The 12,665-nt window shown below is 37.1% G+C and overlaps 1 long non-coding RNA gene across 1 annotated transcript in view; it reads left to right on the forward strand.

The window, feature by feature from the left end:
* LOC139081847 (uncharacterized) overlaps positions 1-11,658 on the forward strand; it is a 123,930-nt gene extending 112,272 nt beyond the window's left edge. The window contains exons 6-7 of the long non-coding RNA XR_011537286.1: positions 9,516-9,758; positions 11,430-11,658. This is a non-coding gene — a long non-coding RNA (uncharacterized lncRNA). The remainder of the gene's footprint in view (positions 1-9,515; positions 9,759-11,429) is intronic.
* Positions 11,659-12,665: the final 1,007 nt, after the last annotated feature.

Raw genomic sequence — 12,665 nt, forward strand, 5'->3', positions numbered from 1 at the left:
GAAACTGAATCTTGGCGAAATAAAGTAACTTCCCTAAGGTTACCAGTAGAGTAAGCATAAGAATCAAGATTCAAACTTAGATAATATGATTTCAAAGTCCAAGCTGTTTACCAATTTATTCTCTTTCCTTTATTCAAGTTTAAGGAAAAGTTATAGTTGAGAAAAGTCAGGGTACATGACTCTATATGTATTAAGGACCTTCAAATTCCAGGCCTGTCACTTAGGCAAACCATCTGAATAAGATAAAGCATATTAGACAAATGAAATCTTTATTTGTTTGTTTATCAATTTATTTTTCTATCAGAAACAAACTTCAGAGATATTGACAATCAACTGGTAGATGTAGAATGAAAATAAGATTTCCTAGTACTTATCTCTATTAAGCTAAATCTCCAGAATTTTGAATAACAGAATGACTGAAAATCGTCTCCATGATATTGGGCTGGACAGTCGAATGCAGGACTTTCTATGTTTCGATAAAGGTGTTATTGACAATTGCCACATGTATAAAATAGTAAGGAGGAAGCTTGAATTTAATTTTCCTCTCTAAAAGCATTATAAATTATATTATTGCTAAAAATAATATAGAACCAACTTATGCGAAAGAAGTATAAATATAGCAATTCTTCAAATCTTTGAGTTGCTTTCCAATAAAAAGTAAAAAGGAAGTAATTTAATTAGAAGAAACCAACATTGCTAGAGGAATAATAATAAAAAAACACTCATAAGTATCAAAAACTCTCTAGAGTGAATTAACTAGAGAGAAGAAAAATAGTTTAATTTACAGTGTTAAACTCTTAATAAAGTCACGCAGTGGTAATCAGTTGGGTATCTATACGCCAGGAGCTAGTTTAGGCACTGGAGGTAGAAGAGCAAACAAGAGAAAGTCTCCACCCTCCTGGAGTTTATATACAAAAGGAAATATGAATGAATATAGATAAATAAATAACAGTCACACCAGGTGGTGATCGTGCTGTGGATAAAACTAAAGCAGAGGTAAGAGGAATGGAGAGTGACTTTCAAATATATGGAGGGGGTGGAACTTGAAATTCTAAGCTGACACGTGACCATGCTATTTTTTGCTTCCATGTCTTCACACATTCCATGATAAGATATGTGACTAAGGAACCATCAGGATCAGAGGACATAAAGAGCCATTTGCCTTTGGGGCATGGGATTGTGTGATTTCACAGTAATTATGTCACTGACACTGTCAGATTTGGTCGTGTCTAGATCAACTGAGCATTAAAACCATCCATTTTCTTGTAGTGGAGATATTTAGAAATTTATTAGTCCATTAGTTCTTAGGTGAGGGGCTAAAATGTTACTATCCAGAGAAAGCACTTTATTTTAAGTGACAGCAGGAGAGAGTGAGATTAATATGTAGAGTCATCAGTCAGAAAGAAATGTGGGGAAAAAGTAAGCAGAGACATAGGATAATTATTAGTAACGTTAAAAATAACGTTTGTGTCTCCCTAGGACTGACTTCATGTTTCCGATGGTAAGAGATTTCCCATGACCGTTGTCTTCTAAATAGATTGATTTAATATTTCTCTTTGAAAGATATTACTACTGGAATCCTTGAAATCTATCGACTATGGATATATCATTGTATATGTACATAGATAGTGAAATGCTTTATATAATGGACATATTGCAGGTAGAAAAGAGCGTGAGAAAGATAAGATGGGATTCTTATTTGGAGCGGGCATAGTGCCAAGTGGGTGGAAAGATAGAATAGCTAACAATTTTCGATGGCAGGAATATTTTAGAAGTTATTTGTTTAAGGAATGGAATATACCATTTCTGATTTCCCTCTTGTTTCTCATAATGAAGTGCGTCAATTAATTAAGGTGAAAAAAAAGAAAAACATAGTAGAATTATGAAGGCGTAGTGCTTTATAGCAGGTTGTTGACCAGATGCTGGGCATCAAAGTGGGCACGATTAGTAATAATTCGGTGACCTGAAGCCTCGCAGAGGTCTGGGTTCTCTCCTCATGGGTGGTCCCTCCCAAGAGCTCTTAGCTGATTCGTGGGCAAGCTACATGGACAAGAACCAATGCAGGAAGAATAAACTATTTCAGGTTGATTTTTTCAAATAAATTTTTCCTAAAATACAATATCTGCAACTATGTGAGTTTTATTATTAATATCTTGATATCTTTTAATAAAGTTTCAGAAATCACAAAACATTAGATTATAGTAATGCACTTTTAGAAAAAAATTCTGTAATTTGCTTGGAAAGCTGGATTCTTCTGTCTTTCGTTATTTGATTTTCTAACTTATTTGCTTGCAAAAAGTCTTATTTCATGATATCTCTCATCAGTACTCTTTAAAATAAGAAAGATTTCTATTAAAAATGAAACAAAAATTGTTTAACACAAAAATTTAATCAAAATAGAGTTTTCATCAGCTCTTCTTGTCTTCTGGGCAATAGCTGCAGGGTATACATTTTATTTAGAAAGTCAATTCATCTCAAAATTGGTTGCATAGTTGAGCCAATATCAAGATCAGTAAGAGCTTGGTTACGCTTACACCTGGGTGACGGGTAAATCTATGTCCAGCATCCCTCCGCCTCACCTGACGAGCCCAGTGGAACAGTGGTCTCCAAAGTGGGGGTGCCTCCCCTGGGAGTGTATAGGAGGATCCACTGGGGTGGGAGAGGGCAAGATGATAAATTCCACTTATGTTGATTTTCATCTAAATGGGAAAAGAATGAAATTTAATAACATTTAGTGTGTGTTCTGACACTTTGGCCCACCCTGTGTCTGGTCTTCACACATGCTGCTTGCAAAGTCTTCAAGGGAGGGTGGGTGCTTTGACAGCAGCGCGCTCCCATGCTCCTTCACTCCCGGCTTATTGTGAGGCTCCGTAGTTTGTGTGACAAGGTGTCATTGATTCTGCTATGATGAAACCGAGACTTTCAAACTTGAGTATCTTTAGTATTATGTGGAATGATATGAAAATCTTTTGTACCACACAGAAATTCATTGCTTATCTCAAGAATTGTCAAAGATGAGTTACACACATTCTTTTTTAAAATTAAAGTGATCCAATTTTCCTGACATTTTTTGTAGAATCAAGTAGATGATGATACTATGCTGCCTGATAGGTGTTATCAAAATAATACACAAGACAAAGTTAACAGTTGGAGTAGTGCTTAAGAGAATATGTGTTGTTCAAAATAAATTTGTGATTTTGGAGAAAGTATTTTAAAAATTTGATTTTGAAATTTAATCGTGTAATTTTCTTCTTAAAAATATGCTTATCACCTATAAAAACCTTCATAATTGCACACTTTTTAATTTTTTAAGTTTGGAAGTAGAAATTTCAAACTTCCTTAAGAGTTTTCAAAATGAGGAGTTTTAATAGGTTTTGAATCATGTATGTGTTAAGGATATAAAAAGGCAATATCTTCCACATGGTTTATAAGAATAATTGATTGATTTGAGAGAGACAGAATTTCCAAGTTAAATTTAAATAGGGTTTTTTCTGAATTATATGTAACTATATATAATATCATATATATATGTTATAGATTAATAATATACGGTAGTCATCATACATATTATGTGTTATGTAATATATAATACTGTCTACTTTATTGTACTAGAGATGATATTAAGGGGTTATGGAAATAGGCATCATGACTTGGTAAACTTAGGCAATGTCCTTTGGGACATTTGGATCTACTTTTCTTTTCGAGGTAACACTTTTAGCTATAACTACCATTAAAATAAAATATCTTTTAAACTTAATTAAAAAGAAACATATTCAGTGATATATTTCTACTTAAAAATATTATCATTAATCAAGATTTTTGTGAGAGCAAAAGCCTTTAGTGCTGTTAATAAATATATAAAATATTGTTTATTTCACCTATAGCTCATTATTTTAGTTTCTATTTTGCTTATGTTTAAATTTGCATATTATATTTGTATAATTTAAATTTTTAATAATTTATTGAGGTGACATTCACATAACATAAAATTAACCATTGTAAAGTGAACAGTACAGTGGCATTGAATACATTTGCAGTGTTGTGCAAACACTACCTCCATCTAGTTGTAAAACGTTTCAGTCAAGCCAACGTAAAACCCCTCACCCAGTAAACAGTTCGTCTCCATTCCTTCCTCCCCTTGGCCCCTAGCAACCACCAATATGCATTCTGTCTCTACAGAGCTGTCTATTCTGGATATTTCCTATAAATGGAATCATGTAATATGTGACTTTTTGTGTCTGGCTCTTTTTACTCAGCATAGTGTTTTGGAGGTTTATTCACATTGCGGTACATATCAGTACCTTGTTCCTTTTTATGGCCAAATAATATTCCATGGAATGTGTATATTGTAATTTGTCTATCCAGTCACCATTGATGGACATTTGGGCTGTTTCTGCCTTTTGGCTCTCGAGCACGCTCCTGCTGTGGGTAGTCGTGGTGAGTATCTGTCTGAGTCCCTATTTTCCATTCTTTTGGGGATACGCCTAGGAGTGGAATCGCAGGATAGTATGGTAACTCTATGTGAACTTTTTGAAGAACTGCCAAACTGTTTTCCAGAGTGACCGCATCATCTTACGTTCCCATCGCCAATGTGTGAGGACTCCAATTTCAATGAGAATACCTTAAAAATAAACAAATATGGTTGTGTTAGTGGTGCCTGCCCATAGGTTCTTTACCGACTCAGAATGAAAATCTGAAATGTCTGGAGCCCACTCTGGGAGAGCGCTTTGGCCCTATGGGAGGTGAGTGTATGGTTGTGGTTTGCTTGGAGGATGGGATGGGGCTGGAACACTGTGGTAGTGGGAAGCCGGTCGGACCCCGTTTGGCTTCAGCATCTCCATCAGTGAGTGAGAAGTTTCTGCAGTGAGATTGAAGGCGGTCCCTAGGAGCTCCGTAGGCTGCTGGTGGTTCGTTATCCCTCAGGCTCTGTTCTGATGAGCATTTGTGTTTTACAGCTGAGAAGAATGGAAACAAGTCACAGTCTGACTTGGAAGCTGTGAACAAATTATACATACTGTTTACTCCTCTCCCTCTCAGCGCACTGGTCTGAGCTGCAGTGACCTTACTGTAGGTGACTTTGTTGCTACTGCAGCCTCTTTTTTTTAGGGCACCATGGAATCACAACAAGCACAATAATACAGAGAAGCTACCTTGTATAAAGCACGCAATGCATTGTTTAGAAACATAATCCTACTGACGTCTCATTAGACCCCTGAGTAGGTAGGCCTTACAATCTCTCCCTTACAAAGAAATGATCTGAAAACAACAGAGTTAACATTCTTGCTTACAGAACAAAGTGAGAGAGCTTGGAAGGGAACTCAGATTCCTCCGATGGCAAGGTAACTTCTCTTTCCGTGGCACTTTTGCTGGAGAGAAAAGTTGTTTTCACGTTTCTTCTGAATATTTCACCCAATCGCTTTACCCAGCAACTCCCTGACCTTGGCTTGATTTAGATTTATTACATATGGGGCACTGTCGAACTGTAAAACATCACTAGCCCTGTGAATAGGAGATTCTCTTCTAAAAATCATTGATAATAATGCCTGAGATGATCTCAGGCAAGCTAAGGAGACTTAGTCCCTCTCGCTCCTCCCCGAGGCACGGAGGTGAGGGTTTGTTTATTGTTGCTTATTTAAACCCATTCTTCTGTAAGTCTGTACATTTACCTCCAGTCCAGAAAAACGAAGATGCTGTAGGCCAGTAAGACTCGGGAACCTAAGCTCAAATCCCAGGAATAATCATTCTGTGTTATAAAGAGCCGTGTTCCTGTTATATAACCATCCTACATCCCCACGCTGCGTTCAGCAAAGACTTTACAAACATCGGGGAGCTCTAGAAGTACAAATTGAAGAAAAGAACAGTAAACCCTGCTGCAAAATCATCTTGACGAAGAAAGGCTTTAGAATGCTGAGCACCAAGTTTTAATCTTATGGCCATATAGAGCAAGTATTCATTGTTATTTACCACAAATTCCACTATCCAAGCCTTGTGTTCATTGCTTATAAGATTCAACTCCAGCAGAAGTAAGGAGAAAAGTACTTTTCAGGAATGTAGTAAGTCAGGCAATGGGCCCCCAACACCACTGAAGTCACTTAGCAAGTCACCACGTAATTTAACTCTTTAGCTATTTTCTTCTATTGAATGTGAGTTTCTGAAAACAAAGAGCATGTATTGCTTGTCTTGTCACGTCTGATGCCCAGCACCTGGCAGCACCTGGCAGATAGGAAATAATAAAAGTATGAAGAAGTAAGGATGAAAGAAGCAAAGATAAAACTGCCTCTTAGGGTGAATGGTTTTTATTATGCATGTTTGAATGACTGCTTTAGATTCAGATTTTTAATATGTAAGGGGATTTTCCAGAATGGTACAAATATAACTATATATTTTTAACTCGGAAGGAGAAGGCGGCTTTAGAAACGTAGAAGACATGCACAGATTGACACTTCTGCTGGCTCTCTTCCTTCTGTTGGCCTCTCGGGTCCAAGTGTCCCCTCCAGCCTGCTCTCCACCTACATTATGGGCCTGCAGTAGACTGCTTTTGGGGGTTCCCTTGCCTCTGGCTTCTGGTCGGATTAGACCAAGGCAGTCATAAGCGAGAGCCCAGAGGGCAAAGAGAAACGTGAGCCAGGTTCTTCATTCTCTTTACTTTCTCCCCACTGGGCCACTGGGGGCTGACTGTGGGCCTTTCTCAGGTGGACTTTGCCAGGCCCATCTGTCTCCAGGTTCCAATAACTACTCCTTCCATTCACACCGTTAGGCCTCTGGGTTTTATGTGCTGCAGAGAAATAATCAATGGTATTTAGGCTTGTTTTCTCAATTTTCATTAATGTATTTATTATTTTTGAATTGTAATAATGTAATTCACTAGGTACTCTTTAAATTTCTCCATTATTCACATTTCTTAAGGAAAAATAGCATAGTTACCTCTTGTCTGAAACTCTCAAATACACATTTCACCTTCTTGTTTTTACATGTCTTTACAAGGCAATGTTTCAATGTAAGATTTCTTTGGAAGATGATAATCTGTCAGTAGGACAGACTGCATTATTTCTTAACTTATTCTATTGTCCAAATGAAGTGGAACATAATATAATTACTATGAAGCCAAAGTTATTCATTTTAGTTAGAGATTTAGAATCATGGGTTCTGTAGTCAAACTGCCTGGGTTCTAAATCCTGACTCAACCACTTAGTTGAAATTTTTAGACATTCACTTAACTCCCTCAGTTTTCTCACCCATAATATGTAAATTACAATAACACATTTACTGTGCTTTGGGAAGGGGGAGTGTAAGGCATTTAGCCCAGTGCCTGGCAAGGGAAGAACACCTAGCTTTTGTTCACTGCTATTAGTATTTGCAGCAGCATTCTTGTCATCATCAGGGAGCATCAGTTATCTGTAATTGCTAAGAACACTAATTTGTAAATATTTTAATTATTTCTATGGAAATCTTTCTAAAATGCATCCCATTCTTTTCTGAATTCTTTTAGATAAAGACTACTTTGTCTTGGTACCGTACTCGTTTTAATAGACATTATTATTGATTTATGATACAATTAGTAGATGTCAAAGTGTTTTGCTTTGTTCAGTTCTTTACTAAATATCGAAAAGAGAGGGAAATTGCTCTATGACCAAGAAAGTGTTAAATATCAATTCTAAAAACATTTCCAGGTTTTCTGTGAATTATACAGATAATAAGTGCCATGGGATTGCTGTGGATTTGAGTGATCAAAGAAGGCTTCTTAGTTGGGATTTAAGCTGGACCTGGAAAAATAGACCTATTTTTACTAATCCTCAGATGACATGAGTCCATACACTGGAGGCTCTGGAAGTTTCAGGTGAATTCTCCCCAAAGTCACCTGGGGATAAGCCTATCACACCAGAGAGACGGAGGCAGGGAGAGCTTCCTAACCATATCAAGCACAAATTGTATGGCCCCAGGCCCTGTATTTGGGATTTGGATAAAGTACTTTAAGTACATGTTCCTGGCATCAAACTTCCCCTCCAAAGAAAGTGAATGTTTTCCTTTTCTCCCATCTTAGAGGGCAGTACTACAATGTACTGGGGAAGGAAAGGAGGGACTAACACAAGAAACATTAACTTATGTTTCAGGCATGTCAAACAAGCCTTTGGATTATTTCTTCACTAGATGATGTCTCAGTCCTCTGCTTTGTCAGCATATACTTGGAATGGAACATGTGTAAGAGTGAAGGGATGTTGAGACGACTCTGCCTTGTTAAAAATTTCTTTTTAGCCAGAAGCAGAAGCAGAGGAGTTGAGCTAAAAATCCGCATATGAAATGAGTTTCACAAATAATTCAGTGACTATTGTTGGGGGGTAGAGTCCGAAATAAAAGAAGGAGAGGAGAAGGGCAGAGGAAGAGCAGAGCAGGAGAAGCAGAGCTCGGAGAGCAAGTCTGCCCTTCGGTCGTCGGCACGTGCAGCCAAACAGCTTGGCACTTTGCTGATGACCATGGGGGATTATAAACCTCCCGTGGTGTTTTTGGAGAAACTCTAAAGACTGTTTTTTCTAAATTCACATTAGGTTGACTATAAGAGGATTTGACATGTCTGTATCAAAAAGGCTTTCAGGCATATGAGGATTCTGGAACACTTGAAATAATCCCTGCAGAGCAGGCGAGAAAATAATATCTTTAGTAGGTCTTAATCAAATAAGAGAGATTATTAAGGAATCAAATACAATAGACATAGTTCAATTTATTACATTTATACTGAAATTGTTTGTTTAGCAAAATTATACAATACTCCACGAAGGCAGCCTTATTTATGTAAACTTCTTTCAAGTGTTTGATGTACCATTTGTCTCAGCATATCTATTGCTTACATTTTAAAAAAATTGTCGTTTTATATTTTAAATCTCTCTCTCTCTGTCTGTCTCTCTCAGTCTCATTTTTTCCCCTTCTGTCTGTGTAGAAATGCAGAATAAGGTAAGAGTAAGAGCTTGGTTGTGGAGTCAGGTAGATTTGGATTCACAGTGAACCTCGGGCTACTTATTCCACGTGTGTCTTCTGAAAAGTTACTTAGCTTCTCTGAGTCTCAACTTCCTGATTAGTAAGCTGAGGATGCTAGCACATACCTCACTGTTTTGGGGACAATTCAACATGGTAATATATGTAAGGTGCTCAGCACAGTCTATGGCATGTAGATACTGTGGACTATGGGAAATCCAGCACTTTTTTATTCTCCAAATTAGATTTTTAAGATGACAATATTGACTACGTTTATTGTACAAGCAATTTTATATTTATTTCCTCTTTTTCCAGTTTTCAGTTTGATAGTAATAACAATTATTTTGTGTACAGATAAGAAAAGGGAGCCTGAGAGATTTTAAGTTATTTGCAGCTACTCAATAGAAGAATTGGAGATATGAAATTAGGTTATCTAATTCCAAGTATCTGAGGCTGTTTCTCTCTCAAGTGCTGTATAGAGTGATCAGTATGGGAAATGAGGAAGAAGAGAGTGATTTTTTGTTTTAAAATGATGTCCTCTTTCGTAGCTCATTTCCCGGATTCTGTTGTCCTGTGGCTGCATCCTGTCCTCACCTTGAAGCGCTCATGGACCGTGGCAGGGAGAAATATTAATGCGTCGAGCATGTTGGAAGGCACAAAGGGAAATGAGCCGGCATCTTCATTGCACCACTTTAAGGAATGAGACTTTGTACTGCTGCTTAGAGGGTTTTTAAAACGCGAGGACATACCATATACAACATAATTTAAAGGCGCTATCCAGTCCCCCTGAGGTAAGCAAATGGCTATAGGGATTTTAGCCAGCTTAGCAGGCAAAGCCAGGACACTTGTGGTCTCATTTATATCCTTGAAGGGAACTGTGGAATAGGGTATTTTATTTGGCTTCATTTCTACCGGCAGGAGAGAAAAAAAAAAAGAAACATTATCAGCTCAAAAGGATTTTTCAGGTCTTAAGGATTAACCACTGGAAAGAAGACAATTTTATTAAAACTTCTTCACTTTAACCGTCTATGAAGAATTGATCTCAACTATAGATTCCAAGAGGTTTTGAATTAGGTAGCAGAATCATTTGTCTTTACAAAATCAACCAGTCAGGGCATCAGACTCTAAACTCCTTGTAAAAATAACACTGTGTTTCTTTTGGTTCAGTAATATTCCTGTACTGAGAACAAGATTAGAAGTTATGCCGTTGGTTGTGGAAAAAAGGTGCCATTTTTCACTTCAAGTGCACAATGTCACCTATCCTATCTGCCTTGAGTATTTTTATTTTATTATTTTTAGGAAAGGTGAGATAAATTCTGCATTCTTTCTTTTATTTAGCAGTTTTAAAAATGTTAGTTTCCTAGTATCCTCAAAAAGTGACCGCTGCATCTGATCACTTTTTAAACAGGCAGTCTGTTGCAGTTACGATCCTCATGGATGCCCGCATGGTCCCATTCTTGGTCAGTGGAAGCCTCTTTTGACTCCTGAGACCTTTGGACCTGCCCTCAGTAGTTTTTGACAGCTTTCTCACCCTTGCACCATGCTCATCCTATGCATTTCCCAGAGCAGGACTGCAATCAGCCATTTCTTCAAAAAGCCCTGCTTCCTTCCAGTGGGCTGTGGTTTTTAGAGACCACAGTCGAGTATTAGAGAAACCAAACATTTTCTGTAAGATCTATTAGCGTAGCTTATATCAAAAATCTTTCAATTATTGCAATTAATTATGCTTCAGTACCAAACCAGAGTAAATTAGATCAATAGTTTTCAATTATTTTTTATTATATCTACCCGTAAGTGAAATATTCTTGTGATATGCTCTCATTATGGGTACATTTATTCATTTTTTTTTTTGAGGAAGATTAGTTCTGAGCTAACTGCTGCCAATCCTCCTCTTTTTTGCTGAGGAAGACTGGCCCTGAGCTAACATCCATGCCCATCTTCCTCTACTTTATATGTGGGATGCCTACCATAGCATGGCTTGACAAGTGGTGCCGTGTCCGCACCCGGGATCCAAACTGGCAAACCCCAGGCCTCCGAAGCGGAACGTGTGAACTTAACCGCTGCACCACCCGGCCGGCCCCAGTACATTTATTCATTTATGACTATATAAAAGTATTATTATACTAATGTACATCATAAAAAGTTAACCAAAAAGGGAAATAAGACTTTTATAATGTTTTCTTCTCACACTCCAGTGTGTTGTGTTGTGGGGGTGGAGGAGGTGTGGGCATCCTCCAGTCTAGGAAGCACTGTAAACTATGAAGGGAAAACATTACATTTTATATTTATGTAATAGTTCATACTTTTATCTGATTGGTGGACAATTTACTCTTGTCAGTTTCAAAAATTAAATCAAGGTTTAGTGATGATTTATTATTTGTTTGATAAAATTGTAAAGTGCTTGAGATTTAAAAGAGGCAAATTCTGAATGTTCCTGTTCAATATTCTCTTTTGACTCGTAGGTCCATTGGAGCGGAACTCCTTGGTCTGGCTGGTGTTTTAACTGTTCTGCTCAAGTAACTGCCAGCAAATAATAAATAAGAAGGCCTTATCTGTTAGTCTCTGTTTAATTGGCACTGTTAAATACATAAACAGAATCCTCCCACTCCTTCAAATGCTAGCACTTCCCTTCGGGTCAAATCAGTGGTTTTTGTAGTCCTGGCAGCTTAATAAAGTACTGCTTGATCAGAATTAAAGTTTGATTTGGAGGAATGCTGAATTTTCATTTATGATAATAGATGGAAGTCCTGTGGAAAATAGTGTTTGGGGCTTTCTCTTAAGCTGACATCTATCCCATTATAGTAATAATATCTAATCACATTGACTGGATGTGTGCTACAACTATTAGGTGGATAAAAACTATTTGTTTTTCTTTACTAGGTTTGGAAGCACAACACGAGTCGTTGTTCAGAAATAGGTTATGTAGTTCATGTTGACAGATGCACACTCTTTATATCAAGTATCAAATATACTAATTATGGTTAAGAATCATCCTTGCTATATTTAAAAATAACTATATTGGGTTTATTATGGAGCTAATAAGCATCATCCACATTTTGTCCCTGAGTTTCTTTTTCCTGTGTAGTCTGGGATTGGCAAACAATAATGAACCAAATAATAAATATTTACTTTTAGGCTTTGCAGGCTGTGTGGTCTCTATTGTAACAGCTAAACTCTGCTATTGTAGCATGAAATCACCCACAGACAATAGATTAATGAAAAACCTACACTGTGTTCAAATTAAACTTTATTTATGACACTGAAATTTGAATTTCATATAATTTTCATTGTCACAAAACATTCCTTCTTTTAATTTTCACCCTTACCATTTAGAAATATAAAAACCATTCTTAGGTCACAGGTCATAGATAAATAGGTGGTGGGCCATAATGTGCCAATGCCTCATGTGGTCTACAGAACATACTCCACAGACTGGACTTTCTATATGGTCGTTAATTTAAGGGAGCCAAGAGGAGCTGGAATTTTAAGTCCTTCAGAGTATGGGAGCTTCTCAGTAGCAATCACTTGATGGTCAAGTTCAAATGTCTAAAGATTTTAGGAAGTAAGTACAGAATTTGATATCCTTCTAACCTCAACTATATTATTAATCTTTTCTCTATAATTTCCTTGTCTTAAAGGGGCTCTTTTTCTCTACTTACATGCATTAAGTGAATTGTAAGATTAGAGTCATGCATGGA

The sequence above is a fragment of the Equus przewalskii genome, chromosome 2, assembly GCF_037783145.1.
Source record: "Equus przewalskii isolate Varuska chromosome 2, EquPr2, whole genome shotgun sequence".
Classification (NCBI taxonomy): domain Eukaryota; kingdom Metazoa; phylum Chordata; class Mammalia; order Perissodactyla; family Equidae; genus Equus; species Equus przewalskii.